The sequence below is a fragment of the Pseudophryne corroboree genome, chromosome 1 (assembly GCF_028390025.1).
Source record: "Pseudophryne corroboree isolate aPseCor3 chromosome 1, aPseCor3.hap2, whole genome shotgun sequence".
Taxonomy (NCBI): Eukaryota; Metazoa; Chordata; class Amphibia; order Anura; family Myobatrachidae; genus Pseudophryne; species Pseudophryne corroboree.
The window spans coordinates 1230677909-1230687927 of NC_086444.1; positions in this window are offsets into that span (position 1 = coordinate 1230677909).

Here is a 10019-nt window from a genome sequence, read left to right on the forward strand (position 1 = left end):
AGAATAACCCCCTTTGGGCCTAATTCAGAGATGATCGCAGCAGCAAATTAGTTAGCAGTTGGGCAAAAGCCATGGGGGTCATTCAGCACGCTAGGTTTTTTCACTGCGCTGCGATCAGGTCAGAACTGCGCATGCACCGCAATGCGTAAGCGCATCACATGGGTACAAAGCGCATCGTTTCTGTGCAATGGATTTTACGAAGAATCCATTCGCACAGCCGATCGCAAGGAGAGTGACAGGAAGAAGGCGTTTGTGGGTGGCAACTGACCGTTTTCTGGGAGTGGTTGGGGAAACGCAGGCGTGTCCAAGCGTTTGCAGGGCGGGTGTCGGACGTCAATTCCGGGCCTGGACAGACTGAAATGATCGCAGCGGCTGAGTAAGTCCAGAGCTACTCAGAGACTGCATAAACTATTTTGTACCGCTCGGCTGCACATGCGATCGCACACTTGCAAAGCGAAAATACACTCCCCTATAGGCGGCGACTATCTGCTCGCAGCGCTTCAAAAAACTCCTAGCGAGCGATCAGGTCTGAATTAGGTCCCATGTGCACTGCAGGTGGGGCAGATGTAACATGTGCAGAGAGAGTTGGATTTGGGTGGGGTGTGTTCAAACTGAAATCTAAATTGCAGTGTAAAAATAAAGCAGCCAGTATTTACCCTGCACAGAAACAATACAACCCACCCAAATCTAACTCTCTCTGCACATGTTACATCTGCCCCACCTGCAGTGCACATGGTTTTGACCAACTGCTAACAAATTTGCTGCTGCGCTCAACTCAGAATTACCCCCCATGTACTATAGAGAGATACGCTATATGGCTGCTGTTTAAAAAGCTTTCCTGGTCTCTCCTTCTCTTTCACTCCCTCTTCTCTCTCTCTCTCTCTCTCTCCCCCTTTTCCCCATTTCTCTCCCTCTTCTTTTCTCTATTATACCCCTTTCACACCTATGCCTAAAGCATGGGGTTTTGTATGTGAACGTTCATTGACCTGGATTTGGCTTATGTCTGAAAGAGTCTCCCCGGGTCACTGGAAGCACCAGGTCCGGTGTGAAGGGGGATAACCGGGGAATTACCAATAACCCTACTTGTGAAAGGGTTAGCCCTGGCTTCAACCGGTGTTCTGCATCTTGGGTCTGAGCCGGGATATTATGTCTGAGAGGGGTGTCAGAGAAAGGACAGTCCTCCTCAGTATCTCTATAGAGTTTCTGCACGTGCAGCGACAGACTCCTTCCCTGTGCGGCTGAATCTGCAAGCACTGGGAAGCATACTTGCATGGACAGATCCATAATATACCCACTGATCGGACCATTGTTGTGTCCAATACTAGCCACATCACGGGCCAGGAACGTCGGTCACTGTTCCGGTATATTTCTGATACCGTCTGACCGGAACACAATAGCAGCTTTACGCGTACACTCAAATAATCGCTCAACTGCATGAAAACCAGCATCATGTGCGTTCTGACCAGGCGCAGAATCTCCAAGTCTCCTGCGCTAAGGTCCTGTCAAAGAGTTGTGCCTGGAGAGGGTCTCACATTATCAGAGACAGATAACACCGCCATTGTGCCGGGGCACAGGTGGGTTTCTGACGCGTCTCTCCTGGCATCTGACGCCAAACTGAGGGACGAAGAGAAAGGAAGATGGAGGAGGAGCCGGGGCACAGGTGGGTTTCTGACGCGTCTCTCCTGGCATCTGACGCCAAACTGAGGGACGAAGAGAAAGGAAGATGGAGGAGGAGCCGGGGCACAGGTGGGTTTCTGACGCATCTCTCCTGGCATCTGACGCCAAACTGAGGGACGAAGAGAAAGGAAGATGGAGGAGGAGCCGGGGGACAGGTGGGTTTCTGACGCGTCTCTCCTGGCATCTGACGCCAAACTGAGGGACGAAGAGAAAGGAAGATGGAGGAGGAGCCGGGGCACAGGTGGGTTTCTGACGCATCTCTCCTGGCATCTGACCCCAAACTGAGGGACGAAGAGAAAGGAAGATGGAGGAGGAGCCGGGGCACAGGTGGGTTTCTGACGCGTCTCTCCTGCCATCTGACGCCAAACTGAGGGACGCACAGAAAGGAAGATGGAGGAGGAGATGGGGCACAGGTGGGTTTCTGACGCATCTCTCCTGGCATCTGACGCTAAACTGAGGGACGAACAGAAAGGAAGATGGAGGAGGAGCTGGGGCACAGGTGGGTTACTGACGCGTCTCTCCTGGCATCTGACGCCAAACTGAGGCATGAAGAGAAAGGAAGATGGAGGAGGAGCCGGGGCACAGGTGGGTTTCTGACGCGTCTCTCCTGGCATCTGACGCCAAACTGAGGGACGAAGAGAAAGGAAGATGGAGGAGGAGCCGGGGCACAGGTGGGTTTCTGACGCGTCTCTCCTGGCATCTGACGCCAAACTGAGGGACGAAGAGAAAGGAAGATGGAGGAGGAGCCGGGGCACAGGTGGGTTTCTGACGCATCTCTCCTGGCATCTGACGCCAAACTGAGGGACGTAGAGAAAGGAAGATGGAGGAGGAGCCGGGGCACAGGTGGGTTTCTGACGCATCTCTCCTGGCATCTGACGCCAAACTGAGGGACGCACAGAAAGGAAGATGAAGGAGGAGATGGGGCACAGGTGGGTTTCTGACGCATCTCTCCTGGCATCTGACGCCAAACTGAGGGACGAAGAGAAAGGAAGATGGAGGAGTAGCCGGGGCACAGGTGGGTTTCTGACGCATCTCTCCTGGCATCTGACACCAAACTGAGGGACGAAGAGAAAGGAAGATGGAGGTAGAGCCGGGGCACAGGTGGGTTTCTGACGCGTCTCTCCTGGCATCTGATGCCAAACTGAGGGACGCACAGAAAGGAAGAGGGAGGAGGAGCCGGGGCACAGGTGGGTTTCTGACGCGTCTCTCCTGGCATCTGACGCCAAACTGAGGGACGAAGAGAAAGGAAGATGGAGGAGGAGCCGGGGCACAGGTGGGTTTCTGACGCATCTCTCCTGGCATCTGACGCCAAACTGAGGGACGCACAGAAAGGAAGATGGAGGAGGAGCCGGGGCACAGGTGGGTTTCTGACGCGTCTCTCCTGGCATATGACGCCAAACTGAGGGACGCACAGAAAGGAGGATGGAGGAGGAGCCGGGGCACAGGTGGGTTTCTGACGCGTCTCTCCTGGCATCTGACGCCAAACTGAGGGACGAAGAGAAAGGAAGATGGAGGAGGAGCAGGGGCACAGGTGGGTTTCTGACGCATCTCTACTGGCATCTGACGCCAAACTGAGGGACGCACAGAAAGGAAGAAGGAGGAGGAGCCGGGGCACAGGTGGGTTTCTGACGCGTCTCTCCTGGCTTCTGATGCCAAACTGAGGGACGCACAGAAAGGAAGATGGAGGAGGAGCCGGGGCACAGGTGGGTTTCTGACGCGTCTCTCCTGGCTTCTGATGCCAAACTGAGGGACGCACAGAAAGGAAGATGGAGGAGGAGCCGGGGCACAGGTGGGTTTCTGACGCGTCTCTCATGGCATCTGATGCCAAACCGAGGGAGGAACAGAAAGGAAGAGGGAGGAGGAGCCGGGGCACAGGTGGGTTTCTGACGCGTCTCTCCTGGCATCTGATGCCAAACCGAGGGACGCACAGAAAGGAAGATGGAGGAGGAGACGGGGCACAGGTGGGTTTCTGACGCATCTCTCCTGGCATCTGACGCCAAACTGAGGGACGCACGGAAAGAAAGAATGGAGGAAGAGCCGGGGCACAGGTGGGTTTCTGATGCGTCTCTTCTGGAATCTGACGCCAAACTGAGGGAAGCACAGAAAGGAAGATGGAGGAGGAGCCGGGGCACAGGTGGGTTTCTGACGCATCTCTCCTGGCATCTGACGCCAAACTGAGGGACGCACAGAAAGGAAGAAGGAGGAGGAGCCGGGGCACAGGTGGGTTTCTGACGCATCTCTCCTGGCATCTGACGCCAAACTGAGGGACGCACAGAAAGGAAGATGGAGGAGGAGCCGGGGCACAGGTGGGTTTCTGACGCATCTCTCCTGGCATCTGATGCCAAACTGAGGGACGCACAGAAAGGAGGATGGAGGAGGAGCCGGGGCACAGGTGGGTTTCTGACGCGTCTCTCCTGGCATCTGACGCCAAACTGAGGGACGCACAGAAAGGAAGATGGAGGAGGAGCCTGGGCACAGGTGGGTTTCTGATGCATCTCTCCTGGCATCTGATGCCAAACTGAGGGACGCACAGAAAGGAGGATGGAGGAGGAGCCGGGGCATAGGTGGGTTTCTGACGCGTCTCTCCTGGCATCCGACGCCAAACTGAGGGACGAAGAGAAAGGAAGATGGAGGAGGAGCCGGGGCACAGGTGGGTTTCTGACGCATCTCTCCTGGCATCTGACGCCAAACTGTGGGACGCACGGAAAGGAAGAGGGAGGAGGAGCCGGGGCACAGGTGGATTTCTGACGCGTCTCTCCTGGCATCTAACGCCAAACTGAGGGACGCACAGAAAGGAAGAAGGAGGTGGAGCCGGGGCACAGGTGGGTTTCTGACGCGTCTCTCCTGGCATCTGATGCCAAACTGAGGGACGCACAGAAAGGAAGAGGGAGGAGGAGCAGGGGCACAGGTGGGTTTCCGAAGCGTCTCTCCTGGCATCTGATGCCAAACCGAGGGACGCACAGAAAAGAAGATGGAGGAGCAGACGGGGCACAGGTGGGTTTCTGACGCATCTCTCCTGGCATCTGACGCCAAACTGAGGGACGCACGGAAAGGAAGAATGGAGGAGGAGCCGGGGCACAGGTGGGTTTCTGACGCATCTCTTCTGGCATCTGACGCCAAATTGAGGGACACACAGAAAGGAAGAAGGAGGAGGAGCCGGGGCACAGGTAGGTTTCTGACGCGTCTCTCCTGGCATCTGATGCCAAACTGAGGGACGCACAGAAAGGAGGATGGAGGAGGAGCCGGGGCACAGGTGGGTTTCTGATGCATCTCTCCTGGCATCTGATGCCAAACTGAGGGACGCACAGAAAGGAGGATGGAGGAGGAGCCGGGGCACAGGTGGGTTTCTGACGCATCTCTCCTGGCATCTGACGCCAAACTGAGGGACGCACGGAAAGGAAGAAGGAGGAGGAGCCGGGGCATAGGTGGGTTTCTGACGCGTTTCTTCTGGCATCTGACGCCAAACTGAGGGACGCACGGAAAGGAAGAAGGAGGAGGAGCTGGGGCACAGGTGGGTTTCTGACGCGTCTCTCCTGGCATCTGACGCCAAACTGAGGGACGCACGAAAAGGAAGAAGGAGGAGGAGCCGGGGCACAGGTGGGTTTCTGACGCGTCTCTCCTGGCATCTATAATCACTATATACTATAGCAGAGCCCTGTGTAGTAGAGTAAGAATGATACAAGGTCACATTTCCCCTGCCATTATAAGAGAAGGAATGAGCCGTACCATTATATAGAACGTGCGATATACAGGTGACATATATAGCTACAGTGACAGACATCGGCCTTCTCTGTCCTCTAACATTTCCCGTTCCCTGTATAATCTATGGCCGGTACCTGATATGGCAGCCACAGTCAGTGCTCACCGGTCTCGCAGTCTCCTGGCGTTTGGAATACGCCCGGCAATATATACATTATATAGCAGAACATGCAGTAAATTATTTACAGTAATCTATATCACCCATCTAAACCCCATCACACAGATAAGGGAGAGTCTGCATCGCTACACGGCCTACAGCAAAGCTTCCTCCCTCAGTAGCCGGACGTGGGACAGACTTGTAAGCTAACCAGATGGCTTATGTACAAATGCGATTGTTGGGGTCCGTACGTGTGCAGAACCGGTTCTGCGATATCGCTCACAGCCGGGGCACAGGTGGGTTTCTGACGCGTCTCTCCTGGCATCTGACGCCAAACTGAGGGACGTACATTAAGGAAGAGGGAGGAGGAGCCGGGGCACAGGTGGGTTTCTGACGCGTCTCTCCTGGCAACTGACGCCAAACTGAGGGACGCACAGAAAGGAAGAGGGAGGAGCCGTGGGCACAGGTGGGTTTCTGACGCGCCTCTCCTGGCATCTGACACCAAACTGAGGGATGTACAGAAAGGAAGATGGAGGAGATGGGGCACAGGTGGGTTTCTGACGCATCTCTCCTGGCATCTGACGCCAAACTGAGGGACGCACAGAAAGGAAGAGGGAGGAGTCGGGGCACAGGTGGGTTTCTGACGCGTCTCTCCTGGCATCTGACACCAAACTGAGGGACGTACAGAAAGGAAGATGGAGGAGATGGGGCACAGGTGGGTTTCTGACGCATCTCTCCTGGCATCTGACGCCAAACTGAGGGAGGAACAGAAAGGAAGATGGAGGAGGAGCCGGGGCACAGGTGGGTTTCTGACGCATCTCTCCTGGCATCTGATGCCAAACTGAGGGACGCACAGAAAGGAGGATGGAGGAGGAGCCGGGGCACAGGTGGGTTTCTGACGCGTCTCTCCTGGCATCTGACGCCAAACTGAGGGACGCACAGAAAGGAAGAAGGAGGAGGAGCCGGGGCACAGGTGGGTTTCTGACGCGTCTCTCCTGGCATCTGACGCCAAACTGAGGGACGCACAGAAAGGAAGAAGGAGGAGGAGTCGGGGCACAGGTGGGTTTCTGACGCATCTCTCCTGGCATCTGACGCCAAACTGAGGGACGCACAGAAAGGAAGATGGAGGAGGAGCCGGGGCACAGGTGGGTTTCTGACGCATCTCTCCTGGTATCTGATGCCAAACTGAGGGACGCACAGAAAGGAAGATGGAGGAGGAGCCGGGGCACAAGTGGGTTTCTGACGCATCTCTCCTGGCATCTGACGCCAAACTGAGGGACGCACAGAAAGGAAGAAGGAGGAGGAACCGGGGCACAGGTGGGTTTCTGACGCGTCTCTCCTGGCATCTGACGCAAAACTGAGGGACGCACAGAAAGGAAGAAGGAGGAGGAGCCGGGGCACAGGTGGGTTTCTGACGCGTCTCTCCTGGCATCTCATGCCAAACTGAGGGACGTACAGAAAGGAAGAAGGAGGTGGAGCCGGGGCACAGGTGGGTTTCTGATGCATCTCTCCTGGCATCTGATGCTAAACTGAGGGACGCACGGAAAGGAAGAGGGAGGAGGAGCCGGGGCACAGGTGGGTTTCTGACGCGTCTCTTCTGGCATCTGACGCCAAACTGAGGGAAGCACAGAAAGGAAGATGGAGGAGGAGTCGGGGCACAGGTGGGTTTCTGACGCATCTCTCCTGGCATCTGACGCCAGACCGAGGGACGCACAGAAAGGAGGATGGAGGAGGAGCCGGGGCACAGGTGGGTTTCTGACGCGTCTCTCCTGGCATCTGATGCCAAACTGAGGGACTCATGGAAAGGAAGATGGAGGAGGAGCCGGGGCACAGGTGGGTTTCTGACGCGTCTCTCCTGGCATCTGACGCCAAACTGAGGGACGCACAGAAAGGAAGAGGGAGGAGGAGATGGGGCACAGGTGGGTTTCTGACGCATATCTCCTGGCATTTGACGCCAAACCGAGGGACGCACAGAAAGGAAGATGGAGGAGGAGCCGGGGCACAGGTGGGTTTCTGACGCGTCTCTCCTGGCATCTGATGCCAAACTGAGGGACGCACAGAAAGGAAGATGGAGGAGGAGCCGGGGCACAGGTGGGTTTCTGACGCGTCTCTCCTGGCATCTGATGCCAAACCGAGGGAGGAACAGAAAGGAAGAGGGAGGCGGAGCCGGGGCACAGGTGGGTTTCTGACGCGTCTCTCCTGGCATCTGATGCCAAACCGAGGGAGGAACAGAAAGGAAGAGGGAGGAGGAGCCAGGGCACAGGTGGGTTTTTGACGCGTCTCTCCTGGCATCTGACGCCAAACTGAGGGACGCACAGAGAGGAAGATGGAGGAGGAGCCGGGGCACAGGTGGGTTTCTGACGCATCTCTCCTGGCATCTGACGCCAAACTGAGGGACGCACAGAAAGGAAGAGGGAGGAGCCGGGGCACAGGTGGGTTTCTGACGCGTCTCTCCTGGCATCTGACACCAAACTGAGGGACGCACAGAAAGGAAGATGGAGGAGGAGTCGGGGCACAGGTGGGTTTCTGACGCGCCTCTCCTGGCATCTGACACCAAACTGAGGGACGCACAGAAAGGAAGATGGAGGAGGAACCGGGGCACAGGTGGGTTTCTGACGCATCTCTCCTGGCATCTGACGCCAAACTGAGGGACGCACGGAAAGGAAGAGGGAGGAAGAGCCGGGGCACAGGTGGGTTTCTGACACGTCTCTCCTGGCATCTGACGCCAAACTGAGGGACACACAGAAAGGAAGAGGGAGGAGTCGGGGCACAGGTGGGTTTCTGACACGTCTCTCCTGGCATCTGACGCCAAACTGAGGGACACACAGAAAGGAAGAGGGAGGAGTCGGGGCACAGGTGGGTTTCTGACGCGTCTCTCCTGGCATCTGACGCCAAACTGAGGGACTCATGAAAAGGAAGATGGAGGAGGAGACGGGGCACAGGTGGGTTTCTGACGCATCTCTCCTGGCATCTGACGCAAAACTGAGGGAGGCACAGAAAGGAAGATGGAGGAGGAGCCGGGGCACAGGTGGGTTTCTAACGCGTCTCTCCAGGCATCTGACGCCAAACTGAGGGACGCACAGAAAGGAAGAGGGAGGAGTCGGGGCACAGGTGGGTTTCTGACGCGTCTCTCCTGGCATCTGATGCCAAACTAAGGGACTCATGGAAAGGAAGATGGAGGAGGAGCCGGGGCACAGGTGGATTTCTGACGTGTCTCTCCTGGCATCTGACGCCAAACCGAGGGACGCACAGAAAGGAAGATGGAGGAGGAGCCGGGGCACAGGTGGGTTTCTGACGCGTCTCTCCTGGCATCTATAATCACTATATACTATAGCAGAGCCCTGTGTAGTAGAGTAAGAATGATACAAGGTCACATTTCCCCTGCCATTATAAGAGAAGGAATGAGCCGAACCATTATATAGAACGTGCGATATACAGGTGACATATATAGCTACAGTGACAGACATCAGCCTTCTCTGTCCTCTAACATCTCTCGTTCCCTGTATAATCTATGGCCGGTACCTGATATGGCAGCCGCAGTCAGTGCTCACCGGTCTCGCAGTCTCCTGGCGTTTGGAATACGCCCGGCAATATATACATTATATAGCAGAACATGCAGTAAATTAATTACAGTAATCTATATCACCCATCTAAACCCTATCACACAGATAAGGGAGAGTCTGCATCGCAACACGGCCTACAGCAAAGCTTCCTCCCTCAGTAGCCGGACGTCGGACAGACTTGTAAGCTAACCAGATGGCTTACGTACAAATACGATTGTTGGGGTACGTACGTGTGCAGAACCGGTTCTGTGATATCGCTCACAGCCGGGGCACAGGTGGATTTCTGACGTGTCTCTCCTGGCATCCGACGCCAAACTGAGGGACACACAGAAAGGAAGAGGGAGGAGTCGGGGCACAGGTGGGTTTCGGACGCATCTCTCCTGGCATCTGACGCCAAACTGAGGGACGCACGGAAAGGAAGAGGGAGGAAGAGCCGGGGCACAGGTGGGTTTCTGACACGTCTCTCCTGGCATCTGACGCCAAACTGAGGGACACACAGAAAGGAAGAGGGAGGAGTCGGGGCACAGGTGGGTTTCTGACGTGTCTCTCCTGGCATCTGACGCCAAACTGAGGGAGGCACAGAAAGGAGGATGGAGGAGGAGCCGGGGCACAGGTGGGTTTCTGACGCGTCTCTCCTGGCAACTGACGCCAAACTGAGGGACGCACAGAAAGGAAGAGGGAGGAGTCGGGGCACAGGTGGGTTTCTGACGTGTCTCTCCTGGCATCTGACGCCAAACTGAGGGAGGCACAGAAAGGAAGATGGAGGAGGAGTCGGGGCACAGGTGGGTTTCTGACGCGTCTCTCCTGGCATCTGACGCCAAACTGAGGGAGGCACAGAAAGGAAGATGGAGGAGGAGCCGGGGCACAGGTGGGTTTCTGACGCGTCTCTCCTGGCATCTATAATCACTATATACTGTAGCAGA